General features: G+C 41.4%; 1 protein-coding gene across 2 annotated transcripts in view; it reads left to right on the forward strand.

Annotated features, from left to right (window-relative positions):
- The first annotated feature begins 5011 nt into the window (after nt 1–5011).
- Nucleotides 5012–18158, forward strand: part of CARD11 (caspase recruitment domain family member 11) — a 210774-nt gene continuing 197627 nt past the window's right edge. For both annotated transcript variants that reach the window (XM_088466877.1, XM_088466879.1), the window contains exon 1: nt 5012–5119. The gene's annotated coding sequence lies outside the window, so the exon portion shown is untranslated. The remainder of the gene's footprint in view (nt 5120–18158) is intronic.

The following is an 18158-nucleotide window of genomic DNA, read 5'->3' on the forward strand; positions in this document are numbered from 1 at the left end:
CATAGAAAATCATGGTAAATGCAGTAACATAGGTAACAAGCACCGAAAATGATTTTTTAAAATTATTTTTATTTATAGTTAAAATAAATGCCATCTTCAGATAATGTAAAGACACTTGTTCAGGTTTCAATGGTGTTTTTTTTTTTTTTTGCTTGATGGTTAATTCTTCCCCTGTGGTTTATTCCTCCCACATTTGACTGATAATGATTGTACTTGTTTTAAAATTGTGCATGCTTGGTTTATTCGGGAAGAGGTAAGTGGAGTATGCAGGGTTAATAGATTCAACTTGTAAAAGCATTCATTAATTACCTGTTCTGGGATGAACAGGTAATATGGGCTGCTAATTGTTACCAAATGGGTCAGCTATATTTAGCACATTAGTGAGTCGTTATCCTTAAGTATGCAGAGCTGGCTATATTACTAGATGTGTCCAACTTGGCAAGGGTAGCGTTTGTGCATGCTTTGCTCCTGGAGTGAACAGTAGTATAAGCGCCTGGTTTATGTGACTTCACAAGTAGTAAATGCTAAAATGACAGTACATAGTCCATGTACAATACAGTGCATGTTTGTACAGTGTAATGAATAACTAATAAAGCTGCAAAAGGAAGCTAGAACAAGATGCAAAGACCAAATGAAAATGATTAAGTAAATTCTAATCAGCGCACACTTCATTCACATTTCCTCCGTTAAAAGAATAAACAGAAAAATGCTTTAATCCTGTAGACCAGTGGTGTCAAACTCGGGCCCTACAGTTTTTGTGGGACTACATATCCGAGCATGCCCTGCCTAATAGCAAAACTGTGGCACTGCATGCCGGGATGTGTAGTTCCACTGCAGCTGGAGGGCCCAAGTTTGACACCTCTGTTGTAGACAGATTAAAAATATGCACTGTATTAATGAAAATAGATTGTAGCAATCACGCTATTATAGTACTATCATAAATGGCCAATCAGATGTTGCTGCCCATCATCATTATTAGTTTGCATTTTGCAAATGATCTGCCTTCTGTCAGACACTTACGCATCTTTCTTTCTGTCAGCATGGGGCGCATTTTGCGCGAACAAGCCCTTCCTGTCCCTTAGCCATGCTTACGCGCCTCCTCCCAACTCCACTACACCCTCTTAGGGTGCAAGGACCATATTTATAAAATCATTTCAATGAGCATGTGTATGGATGCATAAACATTTTTAGTGCGCATACGCGGTTGAAAAGAAATGCAATTTATGGGAATAAAGTGCAACTATGTGTTCACGTCCAACTCTCCATTAGCCTCCTTATGTGCACCAGTATCCCTTTTCCAACTATTGTTCTATATTTATGTATATCCAATCGTAGAAAATCAATTAGAAAATAATACTGTCCAACACCCACAAAACAAGAAATCTTATATTAATTTTATTTCAGATCATTCAAATAAACATTTTTGTAACCTATATCTACAGTACTATGAATACCTAATAACCTTTATACCCAAATATCGCTAATTAGTGTTGCAAGTTGCACAAGAAATAATTGCTTTCCAGACTTTGAGTGTGGTTCCAAAGCACAAAAAGTTATTATTACAATAAAAGAGTATTACACGCTTTGATCTAAACAATGAGCGCAAAGGATTATTAAATACATAAGGTACAGTCGATACGCAAGCGCACCGGTCCCAGTTACAGTCATCAATCCTGAGGTCTGTGGTCATCAATGAGAATGGCTACTAACTGGGACCGGGGGAAGCAATCGGGAAGCCAACTGCCTATATACCGGCAGCCGGCTTCCCGACTGTCTTATGCCGGCAAGGGTGAAATGCCGGGCGTCTAGATGTAGACGCCTGCATTTCCCCGACGCCGGGAGACCGGCGCCCGGCATCACGATCGTGGTGATGCCGGGCGCCGCTAGCGGACAGCCACGGGGGGAGGATTAGGTTTAGGGCTCCCCGGGGGGACTTAGGGTTAGGCACCCCCCCGGCAGGGTTAGGGTTAGGCTAGGGGGAGGGAGGGTTAGGGTTAGGCACCCCCGGGGGGTACTTAGGGTTAGGCACCCTCCCGGTGGACTTAGGTTTAGGTAGCGGGGTAGGGGGTGGTTAGGGTTAGGCACTTAGAGGGGGGATTAGGGTTAGGCACTTGGGGGGGAAGTTAGGGTTAGGCACCCCTAAGGAGGCTTAGGGTTAGGTTAGTGGATACTTACCTATCCATGATCGGGATTTCCAGCGCTGTCGTGCTTCTGCTGCGTCGCACTCTGGTCCTGTCGGGCTGCCGCTGACGGGAATCGAACCACCAGCCATGCGGTTGGCGGTATTTCATACCCATTCCGGGACACAGGCTATATACCCTAACAGATCATGATAACAACAATGTAGACAGACAAACATAATTCCATTGGTTCTTGCTCTTGGTCTTTGTAGTACGCTGTAGTTCATAGGACAGTTCACTAGGGGTATGTCCCAATTCTCTAGATTACATTGTCTTTCTTTAATTGATTTAAACTAGATAGAGACACTACATTACAGTGTATACATTCTAACCAATAATTTCCTATATTCCATAACCATCGAACGCAAGATGCGACTCCCTCGCTGATTCAGATATCTGGAAATAAACAGTGTGTCAGTTTAGTACCAAATATGCCATGTCTATCATGTTGTATACCATTAATATCAAATACATACATTTTACATCATAATTATAACTTTAATATAAACCATAATGTGCAGGAACCTTTTATGAGTGCGTGTGTATTTATGGTTATATGTAAGTATGCGTTGTGTGTCTACATGCAGTGTAAAAAGGTGCGCTGTATGTGTTTCTATTTACAATAGCAACAGTATATATGTGTGCATGCATTGTGGATACACATGCGATCGTTTAAGTGTATATATAGTGTATATACATATATATATATATTAATATTAATATATATATATGTTGCAAATGTGTTAGGTGACCAGCGACTGACGTATAGTGAAAAGTGTGTGAATATACAATACACAGTGAAAACTATATAATCACAATTTATTGTTATAAATTTTAAAAGAATATATATCTCTCTCTCTAAATCCTGTGCATACAAGCACGGATGATTCAAAATAACAGGTTACCACAATGTGCAAAAGAGTGCTAATAAATATTTAAGATGACGTTCTAAAATACATTTCATACTCATAAATACATCTTAAAAACAATAGGAGTATATAAATTTAAATATTTAAAAAGCCAAACAGCACAAAGAGATCAGTGGATAAAACCAAGTAAAGAGAATATTTTTAAAAATTCTTTAAAAAGTATAAAAACTTTTTCTAAGAATATAAATGGGAAATTTCTGCAAAAAGTGCTTATCTGTATAGTTCATTCAATCATGAAGGCAGCTCTCCCGGAGGGCTATTCACGGCCTCATCATCTCTTGCCTAGACTACTATGATCTACTCCACTCTTGTCTTCTTAACTCCTGCCTCATCCCTCTATTTTGCTGTCCGGCTCAATATCCTCTCTTGCCGCTCTACATCTACCAGTCACTTTACTGGCTTCCTGTACCACTCTTTATCTATTTCTATGACTTAGATCAGTGGTTCCCAAACTTTTTTGAATCATGGCGCCCCCTAGAGTATCAGCATTGTTTACACGGCACCCCTAAGCCAAAAGTTTGTTATTGAGAAATTCAGAAAAAAATGTAGTGAAGTAGTAAAGTAAATTGTGTTACCTGTCATCCTCAGGATTAGTTATGTGGTGGTGGATACTCAGGTTTGCACTTCTGATTGTCCACATATTTACATTACATTGACCATACAGAATTTGATTTGATGCGGGATCACCAACCTGCGAGTATCCTGAGGCACCCCAGGGTGCCACGGCGCACAGTTTGGGAACCACTCACTTGGATGAAGCTCTGAACACAATTAATGCCACATTTATACTGGTACACATAAAATGTCAGTTGTAATGTGCATTTATATAGTTCCATTTCAATTATTGTATCAAATAGATCAATCTGTTTTTGCTGTTGCAGACCTACAGGTTAATCTACATTTGCATCTTATTAGACAGATAATAGATCCCACTCTGTTTTGCAATTAAAAAAAACGTTTTTATAAAATTGTCTAAACTAATACCAACCTGAATAATCACTATAGACCTGCCCCTATTCCTTAGCACTTCCAGGGCCCAAAACAGCAAGGTTGGCTATAAGAGCAATTTCCTATTGCCATGCACTGATACATTAATACAGCTGTTCCCAAATACCTTATCTATAGCAGTATCCTCCGTTCTCTACTTGGTATAAATCACTAGTTATAAATTGGCTAGTAACTCATACATAAGTCTTCAATCAATCTCTCATTGAAAAATGACAATAAAGCTCCCAGCAAGACAGTAACATCTGATCATAGTCAAGCAATTCTACACATACAATTAGACAGGAACTATGTGCTAATTGTGTGAGCAGTGATTATAAAATAGGGTTATTCTCCTCTGATGATCCTGCTGTACACATAGACTGCATGAGTGTAGTATATTAGTCAGATATGGTCACAAATACCCTGGGTTTTCTGTATTATACAAGCGCCCTGGACTTCATGTGCTCTGTCAGGCAATGGATAAAATAGGATAAAATACTAAATTACAGATGATAAATGTGATCCAGAATATTCCAAATGGAGAGAAACAAGGTAGTGATAGAAAGTACCCGGCAGATCATGTGAGACAGAAGTCTGGTCTTTTTGCCTTTACAAATGTCATTAAGGTGGTTTGTACAAAAGAAGTTGTAAATCCCAAACGGTTTTCTACCCTGTACTGATGAATCACTTTAGTAGTAGTGTATGTTTGTCAGATGTGTGAAGGAAATATTGGAAGGCACAAATACAGTATGTTACATTGGCAAGTCTTTTTTTGTCAAGTTTCCTGTAGGTTACGGGTCTATGGTTTCCTGTAAGCTTTTCTCATTTCCCTTTTATTGCTCCTCCCATCTCACTAAAGATCTCTTTTTAATAATCCTTTGTGCCATGATTGCTCATTACACATCTCTCCATGTACAGGTGAAAGCTGGACGCTCAGCAAAGCTCCTCAATGTCTGTATGCTGTCCTTTGCTGTTTGTTATGCTGGATATTAATCTTGTTTACCAGCTGAGAATCTGCTAAAGGTAAGATCACTTTTACTGGGTTATAAAAGCATTTTCTCTGTGTAAATGTCAGTATCTTTATTATCTTAGTGATACATGTAACTTTGCACAATGATGCAACATACCCTGTCCTATTAGTGACATAGGGCCCTATTTATCACAATCCGCATCTCAGATGCGGATGTGATGTGCTAAATTTGCCAGGATTCACTATGCGATATTTGAATATATCACAAGGATGTATTTATTTATTGCCAGTTATTTATGTAGCGCACACATATTCCGTAGCGCTTTATAGAGAATATTTAGCCATTCACATCAGTCCCTGCCCCAGTGGAGCTTACAGTCTATGTTTTCTACCACATTCTCACACACACTAGGGTTAATTTTGTTGGGAGCCAATTAGCCTACCAGTATATATTTGGAGTGTGGGAGGAAACTGAAACTGGAGTACCCGGAGGAAACCCACGCAAGCACAGGGAGAATATACAAACTCCACACAGTTAGTGTTGAGGTGGGAATCGAACCGTCAACCTCAGTGCTGTGAGACAGTAATGCTAACCGTTACACTGTCTATGCTGCCCCACAAATATGTATCAAATATCACATGCAGGGACCGAGCTTGCGAGACAGCTCTGTCCCTGCTAATCCTCTTCACACAGTTTTCAGGGAATAAATACCCTGATAAAGTGACTGCACATGCTCTGCTTGCCCCCCTCCCTGCAATCTTGCCCCCCTCCCTGCTACAGCCCCCCGCCGCTGCTAAGCTTACTCTTACCTGCCAAATGATTGGTGCTCTGATCAGGACCGCTGGGTCAGCTGGTCTCCGGGATCGTGCTCTGTGACCCCGGTCAGCTGCATACAGCATTTGGGGACATATAATAGATTGTCATTTGCTCTGCCATACATTACCAGATTTTCATTCCAACCAGCCAGATTGGACAGACAAGCTTATAGTGTGTTCCTAAACATGAGTAGACATCTTTGTATTCTACTAGCTGTCATTGTATGTGATTTGTTTGAGTCATGAGCAACACAATGTACGGTGTTGTGTATTATGTCAGTGCTGTGTAATATATTAATGCTTTATAAATATAAAAAAGTAATAATAAATGTCCTGACTGAGTTTTCCTCACCTTACTTGTCAGAGGAGGCTGCAGTATTTTATAACAATTTATAATTCAGTTACTTGCTTTTATATAGTTTTTTCAGCCTGAGCTGGTCAACATGGGCTAGATGGGGGCGGGGTGTACTAGGCACAGACAGACTCCATCTCTTCACAGTGACTGGTAGTAAAATTTAGAATGCTAAACACCACCTACACAGGACAGATAACTTGTCACTCAGTGATGTATGAATGACCCAATCACAGGTGACTGGACAGAGATAATCCGTTCAAGCTCCTAGTGGCAGCAGAGGTCAGGTATGCTTAGGGCTTAATTTAAAAACAAGTCATAATCCATACATGCCTACTCTCCTGGAAGTTGAGGGAGGCTCACGATTTTTCGGTACTTCTCCCGCATTTCTGCCCACTTACTAGTGAAGTGGGCAGAATGGGGAGAATTTTCACAGCGATCGGTGGTCTCCAAGTAGGGGGCAGGGCTTAGTGACACGATTCTACAAGAATTGCAACATTTAGCCCCGCCCCCTATTTAAATATGGGCTAATCACTGCAATTTACTGCGAGGGGGCGGGCTTAATGACACAGTGGAGCAATGAATGACGAGTTACTGTGTTAGTTATTGGGGTACGTTTGGACCTCAATAATTAACATAATGAATAGACTCCTAAGGTTTTAAACATCTCCCCCATAGTATTATTATTCAGTTTATGAGCAAAGTTGCTGTCCTGTCAGACTGATCCTCATTTATTACATTGTAAGAAGAATGTTAAAGCCACACTACATAAATTGACAGGTGACGGGCACTCAGTTGTCCCATAGATAAACCTTAATCCATCTTTAGACTTAAGGAGTATATACTTATTATGCATTTATTATTGGTTAAACTTTGCACAAGTGAATATTTATGATTTTCTTTTGGTTTATTTTACTGAAATAAACATCACAATATGGCAGACATGCAATTAATTTCTGCAGCATTTTAGCATTTGCATCTTGAACATCTTAACAATATTTTCTAATTACAAACACACAAATTAAACCCTTGTTAAACTGTACTGCAGCATACTGCTCTGAGAGTAAATGGCAGATTAGTTAAGTGTATTCGGTAAAAGGGGTTGGGTATGAGTTGCTGGCAGTCGACAGGGTTAACATACCGACATTTGTTGGTCGGTTATGCTAACCCTCCCCCTCTCCCTACCCTAATTCTCCGTTCGTGGTGCCTAACCCTAACCTGCCCCCTAGAACCTGAACCTAACCCCCTCTCCCCGCACCCTAAACCTAACCCTCCCCCCTAACACCTGATACCTTTGGGATGCCGGTGGTCGGTAATCTGGAGCCGGGATCCCGACTGCTGACGGGATTCCGGCACCGGTATTTAGATCGGCGGCATCCCATCAGGGGGAGGGTTAGGTTTAGGTACCATGGGGGAGTTAGGTTTAGGTACCATGGGGGAGTTAGGGTTAGGCTGTGAAAAGGGGGGGTTAGGGGGACCACTACTGGGGGCACTGCATAGGGGGGGACTACTACTGTGGGCGCTATATAAGGGGCACTACTGGAGGCACTGCATAGGGGGGACCACTACTGGGGGCACTGCATAGGGGGGACTACTACTATGGCATTATATAAGAGGCACTGTATAGTGGGGACCACTACTGGGGGCACTACTGGGGACACTGCATAGTGGCGACCACTACCAAGGGCACTGCATAGGGGTGACTACTACTGGGGGCACTATATAAGAGGCCCTACTGGGGGCACTGCATAGGGGGTACCACTACTGGGGGCACTGCATAGGGGGGGCACTGTATAAGGGGCACTGTATAGGGGGGACCACTACTGGGGGCACTGTATATGGGATACTACTGTGAGCACTACATAGGGGGGACCACTACTGAGGGCACTGCATAGGAGGACCACTACTAGCGGCACTGTATAAGGGGCATTACTGGGGGCACTGTATAAGTGGTACTATTGGGGGTTCTGTATAAGTGGCACTACTGGGGGCACTGCATAAGGGGGCACTACTGGGAAACTGTATAAGGGTGCACTAATGGTGGCACTACTGGAGGCACTGTATAGGGGCACTACTACAGGGGGCACTGCTACTGGGGACATTGCATAAGGGGCACTATTACAGTGGTCATTGCAAGAGGGGCACTACTACTTGGGGCATTAAGGTGCACATGGAATGGAAAGGAATGTTCCCAGAGTGACAAGAAACGCCCCTAGAGGCATGTGGTCATGCCCACTTTTTCGGCACGCATACACCTTCTTGTGGTGGGGGAGCTCCATTTTTTAATTTGCTCTGGGCTCCAGATACCCTAGTTATGCCACTGCCCAACAGTTCAAGTTTTAGAGATATCCATGGTTAAGCACAAGTGGTTAAATCAAATTGACTGAGGTACTAATTAAGTCACTTGTGGTCAAGCATGGATATCCTTAAAACCTGGGCCTTGAGGACCGTGTTTGGGAACCTCTGCTTTAATCTATAGATGAGGCTTTCTTTTTAAGAAAGTACTTTTTCAAAAATAAAACAATGAGTCCGACATGAGGAAGCTAGATTTACTTCTAAGCTACCAAATTTCTGGGCTTCTGACACTGAAACTTAAATAGACAATAATATTAAATGCAAAACTGTTTCTTTTTTGTTGTAATTAATGTTCTTGCTTCTTTAAATGATGGGGTTAAACCTGCAGCTTACTAAATTTAGCCCAATGTATTAAGCACCATCATTTGTAAGAACGCTTTTTCAATCATGATTTTGCTTTTAAAAAGCAGCAAAATAAATAATGACACATGATTAGACATAACTGACTGATTAAAAAGTATGATCTGCAAAAATATTAAATAAGCATTAAAATATTAACTTTAATGACTTTCTAAATGGACTTTATAGTGCAGGACAACTCACAATTTGCCATAATAGGACAATGCAGTGTTTCTTAAACTTTGTTCTCATGGAACTCTAACAAATGATGTGCCAGTAGTTCCAATTTCACTATTTCCAGAACACATGATATAGGGCCTGATTCACTACTGATCGCTATTGCGATCGTGGCTGCGATTACGCACGCACGTCTGCTGCGAAAATATGCTAATGACTGTAATCGCAAAGCTGTCGCACAGCCAGCCTAGAAACGCCTACTACTGCTACAAATGTGTCCTGTTACATCTTCGCCGATCGTGTTACAAACGTGTGCAGGCATCGCGCCATGCGATTATCCACAGCAGCATATGCTACGGCGCGTACTGCGATTGCACCCTGCATTCCTATGGTGGCGTGTGTGTGAACACAGTGCATGTTACCTCCTAGTGGGCACACGCCTTGCGAAATGCGTGGTTTGCTGTGTACGCAGCAAAGATGTAGAAGGACACATCTGTATCTCACATCCATAATACCTTGCAGTCCTACGTATACATCGGGAACATCGAGTAACATCAGCCCCTCATGCACAATTACAGCAGGTCAGACCTTACTCAGAAATTGCTAACCTCGTCACACGAAGTGAGTGCACAAACTACATATGCCATAGCAGTGGCTAATTCATGCACACCCAAACAACGGCGTTTAAATGGACAGGCATGTCTGCGTTTCTCCAACCACTCCCCCTTCACCACCCCCAAACGCTGACGTTCCGAGACCACAATCTGCGATGGCTTTGTATCTGCATAGTGCTAACTCATGTACGTGCACTGCAAAGCATAAGCAATATGCACCATCGGCCGATCTGCGTATGCTGTTGCAGTTGCTATCCATGATGAATCAGGCCCATAGAGTGTACACACTATGAAATCTTGTGAACGACAGCACATATACAATCAGGGCCATAGAGACCTGTCTTGGGCCTTGGCACTTTCTGGGGGCGTGGCTTAATATAAGGAGGCATGGCCACACTCCTTAAAAAATTAGCATTTGTTGCACCGGCCCACGGGGTGTTGGTGGGGGGCTGCGCCATGGGCTCCGCAGCTAGAGGCAAATCCAGGAGAGGGGGAGCACGATCTGTGTAATAGCTCCCCCCCTCCCACACAGCAAGAGGAGACTGCTGGTCCCCCCACAACCCAACACACAACAGTGTGGGCTTGGGAGATGCAGGCCGCTGCCGCTGACAAGTAAGGGAGGGGGGGAGGCAGCGGACCTGGGTCCCCGTCGGGCCCCTCCATTAAGCCTGGGCTTGGGTAATTAGTATATATATATATATACATTTAGCACTTTGAGTCCTTTTAGGAGAAAAGCGCTACATAAATAACATTGTTATTATATGTACATACTATATAATACAAGCACACGCACACACACGGAGACGCTGTGAGGGGATAGTGAAGCTCAGCAGCTGTATATTATGCAGCATGATCATTCTCTCTACTCCCACGGCTGCTGCTGCACTGTGGCTTCTGCCTCTTTTGTCTCCAGGCTCAGGATATGCAGAGTCCCCGGCTCCGTGCACTGTGGCTGCCACCGCTCATTAGAGGGTGCAGGGAGGCTGCTGTGTCCCCTTCAGATTTTGTACACTAACGTCATCAGCCAGTGTCCAACGTCATTCCCTTCCATCCAATTGGGCATAGAGGGGGAATTTAATGTTGTAGCGAGCCACCGAGCCCGAAGCGTGGCGAGCGAGCCTGCAAGGGGCCAACTTTCTTTTTTTGGTGGACTGTATGGGCAGGAAGCTGCACTTCTGCCCTTAGCCCACGTCACTTCCAGGTACAAAATCTGAAGAGGATTTATACCTTTCCCTAGGAGGGAGGGAAGGGAGGCTGACAGCTTCCGGGCTGCGTACAACAGTGGAACGCAAATCCCGGAAGCATGGCCACCAGCCTGGGCCAGCAGGTAGTTGGTGACAGGTATAGCACCGCTGGGTGACAGCAATAGCGCCGCTGGGTGACGGGGATAGCGCTGGCTCTAAGTTCCGCAGGCTGCGACTGCTGCCAGCACCAGGTAAAAGAAGGATGTCTCTTTGACAGGCGACGCCCTCAAGGGGCCGAAGCTCTAGACAGCTGCCTAAAGCTGCCTAGCGGTAGCGCTGGCCCTGCGCCCCCCAGTCAACAATACATGAAAATCCACATACAAAGATATCATCCTTTTGTAGTAATGACTTCTGAAAACTTGTATTCAACCTCTTTAATAGCTATTTATTTGTTCAATAAAATGCAGACTAGTATCATTCATATTAATACCGGGTACACACTAGACCAGGGGTTCCCAACCATGGTCCTCAAGGTACACTAACAGTCCAGGTTTTAAGGATAGCCATACTTGAGCACAGGTGACTTAATTAGTACCTCAGTTATTTTGATTTAACCAACTGTGCTTGCGAATGGATATCACTAAACCCAGAACTGTTAGTGTGCCTTGAGGACCGAGGTTGGGAATCACTGCACTAGATGATATGTTGTCCGATCCGGTGGATCTTACGACATATCGGCCACTTCGGCCAGTGTGTACCCTCTATGTTGCGAACTATGCACACTCCCGCCCATCAGACCTGCGCGCATACGCATGTGCAGCGACCACTCCTTTGTATATAAAAATATAAGAGCTAGGGAGATCTAAAAAAGGTACAAGCAACAGGAGAAACTTTACAGTGTCATCTCTGAAAATAGCTGTTGAAATAGTACTTTTGAATAAAGTTTTCATGAAACTATTCTGAGTTCACATCTCTAACTGTTATATAACCTTTATAGTATAACATGTAAAGGAGACACCTATAGCTGCCAAAACAACTGACTGACGTGCCTGACGTTAAATTACTATATCCGTTTTTTTAGTGGTAACAGAGTTCTTTGTAATTCATCTCGCAGCTTTAAATGTTAAATGAGGAACAGAGTTAAACAGGTTGAACCACATATCTATAAATCAGTTTTACAACATTGCAAGATCGCACTTGGACTTTATATTTATGAGAATATGATGTCACTGGATTTGACATATTTCTATTACCTAAATATACAGCCATTGAACCATTCATGATGGTAGGTTGATAAGAATGTATGTATCAAATATCCACAACAAGTCCTATAGTCTATCATTGCTCATTGCTGTGATAGGAAATATTTTCAGATCCACTTATTTAAAAAAAATTAAAAAATCACCTCCGTGATACTGAACAACAACAGTAAGAAGTTTTAAGGTGCGTACCCACTAGGTGATAGAGGAACGACAGTACGATTACAACATTGTAATCGTACAGTCGTTCCTCATCCCCTGTAGTGCCTACACTGAATGATATGTCATTCAGGGCAGGCACCCTCCCTCATCCCTGAACATGCCCAATCTGTTGTTATTGGCAGATTGACCAGCATGTTCAGGCGATGACTGATATAAAAAATGACCAGTGGGAGCTCGTATCGCTGGTCGTTCTCGATGTTTTAATGCCCGATTTGTGAACAATTAATGAGCGATTGAACGATAACGATGTCGTTATCGTTCAATCGCTCATTTTAATCGCCTAGTGGATACGCGGCATAAGGCTGCCAGTGAGGTAAAGAGATCCTCTGCCTCTTATATAGTCATCAGATAATGGAACTTTACAGTATATTATAACATAATTATATATTGTATATTAAGCACTAATGCCCATAGAAACTTTGCTGGATAGATTCTGCATTGTTATTTCTATGATTCACAATTAGATTAAGATTTTGATTATGCTCACTGCTGTACAACAGAGCTAATTTAAAATACCATTGGGCTATAGGCAGGATACAGGTTCAGGACCCCCATCCATGTGTGTGTATGAAAACATTATACACTCATCAGCTATAACATTAAAACACCTGCCTAATATTGTACCATCAAACCAGCTCCACAAGACCTCTGAAGGTGTCATGTGGTATCTGGCAGCAAGATGTGATCAGTCCTATAAATTGCGACTCCATGGCTCTGACTTGTTTTTCCAGTACATCCCACAGATTGTCAATCGGATTGAAATTTGGGGGATTTGGAGGCCAAGTCAACACCTTTACATATTTTTTAAACCATTCCTGAACAGTTTATGCACTGTGGTAGGGAGCATTTTCTTGCTGAAAGAGGCCACTACTATCGGGGAATACGGTTGCCATGAAAGGGTGTACTTGGTGTGCAACAATGTTTAGGTGGATGGAACATGCCAAAGTAACATCCACAATAAATGGCAGGACCCAAGGTTTTCCAGCAGAACTTTGCCCAAAGCATCACACTGCCTGGGCACTCTGATCAGTCTGCGGCTATGGAGCCTCATAAGCAGCAAGCTGTGATGCACTGTGTGGTCTGGCACCTTTCTATCATCATAAACAGCATTAACATTTTCAGCAATTTGTGCCTCAGTAGCTTTTATGTGGGATCGGACCAGATGGGCTAGCCTTAGCTTCTCATGCACATCAATGAGCCATGGGCATCCATGAGCCTGTTGCCGGTTCCCCGGTTGTGAAGAGATGTGTAGGGACAGCTCACAGTAAATAGAGGTTCCCTTAGTCTAAATTAAATTACGTGATATTGAAATATCTGTGTATTAATGTGCAGACAGTGCAAATACTGGTATAAAGTGTGGTCAGTGCAGTCACTAATCCTTAAATGAAAAGGCGGCAGCAGTCCTCTTGGGGTCCGTTTGGCCCACGGACAGAGTAGTTCTGGAAAAGAGGTTTAAGAAGACATGCGCCTAATAGAGTAGTAATTCAAGCAAATTATATACCGGTGCTCAAATACTGATTGTGCATAGCAAAATTAAATTCTTTTAAGCTTATCTGAAATCCAGAAATGAGTGGCCTGCCTTCCGGAAGGATAATATGGGATGTCGTCACCTGGATTACCTTAAAACAGAGCTTGTACAAGCTCACAGAGGGAAAAGTGTGTATATAGTGTAGTAATTCTTTTTAAATCAGTAGTATAATTAGATAAAGACGCTGCGTACCAGAATATGCTAATTCAATAGCCTATAGTATGTCTTGCTCCACATGTCTCCTAATACCCTTTCTCCGTCCCTCACTGGAAAGTATGCAATCAGTGTAAGCAAGCTGGATGCAAAATGATCCCTCGTTATTTATACTATATATAGGTCATCAAAATTAAGGAGAAAAAGTTTATCAGAGATAAACTTGATTATGAAAATAATAGGATTCAAAATTGGAGTCGCTTTCAGAATAATTCCCATCCCAACAACCAATTTAAGAATGTCAATCACACCTATAGAGCATGGATTAAACCTCCTAAAAAATATAGGAGTTTCAAACCTAGACCAAGTCCTCTGAACGAAGATGGCCCCCTTCTAAGAAATAGGTTCACTGCATTAGAAAAATTGGAGTCTAACAGCGATATTGATTTTTTTATCACCAACCCCCACTCCCTACCAAAGGAGAACATACAAAAGAACCATGGGCCTGATTCAGAGCCGTTCGCTATTTGCGGTCGTTCGTTCAAAAACAAGGGGTGGCTATTCAAATGATCCGTTCGCAAATTGCAGTCTGTTCACACCTCTAAGTCTGAACGAGCGAGCAAAACATACGCTCGTTTATTTGTTAAAAACGCCCCCTGGCCGCTCGCACCATACGTCATGTCCGCTATTTATTAGATTAATCGAGTACATCGACCAGCGTATGAACTGCTCGCTATTCTTGTGGTTGGTTTTTGGTACCACAATTTTGCGAACAGTTCTGGCTTAAAAAAAACCCAGTGACGTGGTCAATGACGCTGCAGTTTTAAATATGCACACCCATAAAACGCCCGTTTTGACCTTTAAGCACGCCTGCGTTCTGATTTCCACTCCCCGTTTTCAAGCACCTTCCCCTGTTACCACCCACATACGCCTCATCCTGTCACTCAAATTATCAGGCATTCGCTATTTTGCGAGCACATGAATTTCGGCCGCACTGACTGGTTCGCGCATGCGTATAACGATCCGTACGCATGCGCAGATGTGCGAACATCGCTCGGAACGAGCGTACTGCCGCTAGCGAGTGGCTCTGAATGAGGGCCCATGTTCAAAGAACAATCATGTCTAGCATCCCCCTTGAAAAGAGGATACACAAAGGTAGAAGAGCAGGATGCAGAACAAGAACCAAAAATAAGAAACCCGTACAGACATTAGAACAAATAAAAATGCAGGGCATCTTTAATATTTCAGATCACCAGTTATCTGGTGCAGAAGTTTCTCTCCTAAGTAAAGGTTTGAATTTCGCACCAGTACATAAAAGCAACAAATTCCAGACATTTATAGATCTCAATAAGTTCATCAGGAAACTTACTCTTAAAAGACATTTTGTCCGTAAAGACACAGCAGCAGTTTCCAATTACGAAACTTCTTGTTCCAAATCTGGCCTTAAACCAGTTTCAAAATGCTATCCACTAGAATCCAAAAGTGGCAACATCTCAATGTTTTACGAAATGACTAAAACAGACCTAATTGATACTAAATCTGATATACCTTTAAGAAATAATCTTACACAACGAGAAAAACATGCTCTAAAATCTCTACAAACTAATAAAGATCTAGTTTTGAAACAGGCCGACAAAGGAGCAGGTTTAGTTATAATGAATCTATCTGATTATACTAAAGAAGCTAAAGAAGCTTCTAGGGGATCAGAATTCATATAAACCCCTCATTAGAGACCCAACTGAGGAGTTCACTAATTTGTTAAGAGATACACTAGTAAAAGGCTTACATATTAACAATAGATGAATACCAATACCTCATGCAATCGAACCCAGTGATTCCAATCTTTTATCACTTACCAAAAATTCATAAGGTTTAAAAAAAAAACACCGGGTAGACCAATAATAGCTGGTATTGATTCACTAACTTCACATAACTCAGAGTATGTAGACATCTTTTTAAATAAATATGTTAAAGAACTACAATCATATTTAAAAAACACCACTAGTCTTTTAAACCTGATACAAGGAATGCACTGTAATCATGATTTTTTTAATGGGCCATTATAGACGTCCAGTCCCTGTATACGTGTATAGAGCATTCTAAAGGTATCGAGTCTTGCAAAAAATTCCTAGACCAAGATCTCCTGATTGATACCCAACATAAACATTTTATTTGTGAATTGATCTTATTTATCTTAACCCACAACTATTTAAAATTTTTAGATCAGTTTCATTTACAAATATGTGGGACCGCTATGGGTACGATATTCGCACACAGTTATGCAAATGTTCTTATGGGGAACTGGGAATCTAAATTAATTTTTGATAATAATCCTTTTACAGAAAAAATACATCTATATAAATGATACATTGATGATATTATTATTATTAGGAAAGGGTCAGAAGAGGATTTTAAGTGTTTTATGGATTTTATGAATGTGAACAATTTTAACCTTAAATTCACCTCCAAATTGCAAAAAAACAAAATAGAATTCCTAGACATCATTCTTGAAGGCACTAATAATGGGATTTCCAAGTCTGTAGACATGAACAGCTACTCCATTATGATAGCGGACATGTTAGGAGCTGGAAGGACAATATTCCATACTCCCAATTCCACCACATCAAAAGGAAATGCAGTAATAAAGAAGTATGCTCACAACAACTTGAAGTCTATGCAGATAGGTTTAGGAACCGCAAATACCCTGAATCCATCATTTATAAAGCCATTTCCAAAGTAGAGGCCACATCAAGAAACAATCTTCTACAATATAAAGTTCCTAATAAGAACAGAGAGGATATGGCCCCATTTATTACCCAATTCAGCAATGAGGAGAATAAGATTAGACAAGTCTTAAATAAACATTGGGGAATACTCCAAATGGACCCCGTCCTATCAAATATTCTACCCCGAAAACCTATGATCATATTCAGAAAGGTAAGAAATTTAAACGACATCTTAGCTCCCAGCATGCTTAGTCACATGGCCCCTACTAGACAAAACTCTTTAAAATGTGTTGGATCATACAAGTGTGGAAAGTGCAATATGTGCAAGTATCTTCATCCAAATAGGAAAACCATCATCAACCTCCACAGTTCTAAAAACTACAACATTAAAGAATTTATCAACTGTAACATGTCTTCGGTCATTTATGTACTGGAATGTCCTAGTCAATTGAAATATGTGGGCAAAACAAAAAGAAATTTGAAACACAGAATCCAGGAACACGTAAGAAACATCAGCAACAAGATTGAAAGCCATTCAGTGTCCAAACACTTCAAGATGTTTCACAATTCGAATCCAGAACTGTTAACTTTCAAGGGTATTGAACACGTCAAAGTAGGCCAAAGAGGGGGAGATCTCTCGACCAAACTATCACAGCGAGAGATGTTTTGGATTTTTGAATTGAACACTCTTCAACCCAATGGCCTGAATGATATCTACGAAATAGCTCCCTTCTTGTAAAATTGGACTTGTTTTTACTAATTTTACTAACTTTTTATTATATTGTTCATGCAATTGGTTTTCTATTTCCTGCCTTTTAATGTTACAATCACTATTTTTGGTTGCTTTTATAGTTTTTGTGGTCCCATTTTATGGAGCGTACACACGGTCAGATTTGTCAGACTTGTCAGATTTGTCAGATGAACGACTGAACGATTAAACGATTTGAACGATTTGGACGATTTGACCAAAGTTTTGAACGTTTTGAACGATTTGAACGATTGAACGATTTTTGACTGCATTAAAATGAATGGAATCGTCCAAGTCTGACTGCAAACCCATCAGATGTCAGATATCGTTATCTGACAAACGGGAACGCGCATCGTTGATCGTCCATCGTTCAGGCATGTCAGATATGAACGATTTTCCTTCAGATATGAACGACTGAACGATTTTTAAATCGTTATCGTCCATATCTGAAGAAAAAATCTGATCGTGTGTATGCACCATTAGTATGCAGAATATTTTAAATATCACATTTATTCCTATATGTGTAGTTGACCAAGTGACAAACATTGCCGTTTTGTAATACTGTGTCTATTCATGCAATTGGTTTTACATTCCCTGCTTTTTAATGTGACATAATCAC

Source organism: Taudactylus pleione, unplaced genomic scaffold, assembly GCF_031769625.1.
Source record: "Taudactylus pleione unplaced genomic scaffold, aTauple2 ptg000066l, whole genome shotgun sequence".
NCBI lineage: Eukaryota > Metazoa > Chordata > Amphibia > Anura > Myobatrachidae > Taudactylus > Taudactylus pleione.